Here is a 2,259-nt window from a genome sequence, read left to right as displayed (position 1 = left end):
CGCTTACGTTTTATTTTTATTTCCTTAAAAAACAAATAAAATAATTTAAGAGCTTTCTTGTATTTATTTCGTTACATACCCTATTCGCATTTGTAGTTTTGTATTGTGATTCGAAATACATCCATTAAATAAACTTTTATTTCTTTGAAATTAAATATGTCGAATTCAAGTAGAAAGATTTATGTTTATATGCAGTCGTAAGTATGAAAAATATTCAAATTGCATGAGATAGATCTACATTTTTATCCCCATTATTTTGTAAAAATATGTAGTGTAGATTGTAGATGTAAAAGTATTGAGTAAACGTATTTATTCATAGCATAAATGAAGACAGTATCTAGCTGACATTGAATTGTTCAAATAAAAAAAAAATATTCATTAATTCTGTCAAATAAGTACGTTTATTTTTTATTGATCCTGTATGTAGTATGTTCCGTGTAGTTTTTTAATTTTAATAGACGCTGTTTTTTTTATTGCTTTTGCAAAATAGATAATGATGAACAAATGTACAATTTATCACAGAATGACACTTTTAAAAATGAGGCAAAATACTTTTCACTGGACTAACGAATACAAATAAGGAGGCTTTATCAAAGTGTATCGTATATGATCAACCAAAGAATAAATAAAAATATTTAATTATAATAGTGACAATACTCACGCAAATGTAGCTAGCAATCATTAAATATTGTGAAGGTTTGTAGGTTGTTTTTTATTTATTTACTTGTGTTACTGTACATATCGATTTTATTGATACATAACTTTTTCTTACTTTACTAATATTTTTGACAGATGAAGTGGTTGAAGAAAGAAGTAAATACAAAGCTATCGCCGAGGAAGTTGATCAGACGTTTGCAGATTTATCAGGTTATTAAGTGATAAGCAATGCAAGAAAATAAGTGCCGCCATATTGTTTTAAGCAAAGTATCGAATAAAATGGCGGGAAATACTGCTTCTGTATAATTTGCGTAGTGCACATGGAGATAAATCTTTTTTGATAACCTTGTATTTCTTAAATATTAGTACTTAAATTGAATATTTAATTTATCAACAACAATGTAGTTTTTTATAAGTATATAGTTACAAAAGTTAATTAGGAAAGGCCTGATTATAACATTTTTGTGCCTTTAAAATAGACACGATGAGAAGAAAATTGAATGAATGTTGAGTATCGGATATAATATTTAAAGATACTTACTGATTAACACCACCGCAGCAAAAAAATATCTGCAAATGCGCCAACGTCAGTTAGGCTAGATTTATTTCTTAAAAAAAAAAAAAATCTAACCTATATTTCTGCGTTCGCGTTTTTTTGCTGGAGTTGCGTTAATACCTAATAATGGTTTTTATAATACTTAAAACATTCCTTTTGTTAAAATTATATCAATTTTATTTACTTACAATAATATATTTATTTCATTATAATCACAGATATCAATCTAATTTATTTCGATTCACGTCACGACACTCAGTTGTTTTAATATCTTATCTTGCTATTCTTTAAGACCAGTAAGATTTAAGAAAAGCTTAAAAAGTGATTCGTTCACACTTTCCGCTCAATATAAATCAAAAAAAAAAAAATAACATATTGTATTAAGATGTTAAATTAAAGCGACCAGTGTGATTGATAACGTTTAAGGTATAAAAATATATTTAAGCAAATTATATTCATATATATGTTTAGAACACAACCGCTTTCGATTATCATTATGTTTGGCGCTGTATTTCCTTTTACATGATTTAAATGTAAATGTCATGGATTTATCCTTTAGGTTATCACAATTATTTGTATACTACAGACCGTTCGTATAGGTTTATAAAATTTTGTACCTACAACTACTTGTAACTTTTTAAAAATCGAGTAGATTTTTATATCAGTAATAATTGAACATTAGACAATTCTGAACGAAATTTCTTATGCTAACAGTAATACTGCCTTTATTAAAAAAAAAAAAACAATTGAATATTTAAACGTTAGTAAAAAGTTGACATCAAAGTCCAAAGCAAATAGTGATTAATCGATATCTAAGAAGCTGCAGTGTGTGTGTGATTGTATTAAACGTACGAGAAATACGATTAAATAAAATGAAAAAATTCACAATATGTAAAGAAATAGTTACTGTTTTTATGTATGAATATTATATAAGTTTCAATTGTTTACATTAAAGTGAATCATTTCTGTAAATTCCGTACTAAGTTCGATTTTAGAATTGTCTAATATTCATTTCCGTGTTTAATATAAGTAATATTTAATATATT

At 26.0% G+C, this 2,259-nt stretch overlaps 1 long non-coding RNA gene across 1 annotated transcript; it reads left to right on the top strand.

Moving 5' to 3' along the window:
• The first annotated feature begins 485 nt into the window (after positions 1 to 485).
• Positions 486 to 1,986, top strand: LOC124534865. The gene is made up of 2 exons (XR_006966767.1): positions 486 to 696; positions 793 to 1,986. It is a non-coding gene; the product is annotated as an uncharacterized LOC124534865 (long non-coding RNA).
• The last annotated feature ends 273 nt before the right edge of the window (positions 1,987 to 2,259 follow it).

Source organism: Vanessa cardui, chromosome 13, assembly GCF_905220365.1.
Source record: "Vanessa cardui chromosome 13, ilVanCard2.1, whole genome shotgun sequence".
Lineage (NCBI taxonomy): Eukaryota > Metazoa > Arthropoda > Insecta > Lepidoptera > Nymphalidae > Vanessa > Vanessa cardui.
This window is presented reverse-complemented; position numbering and strand designations above follow the sequence as displayed.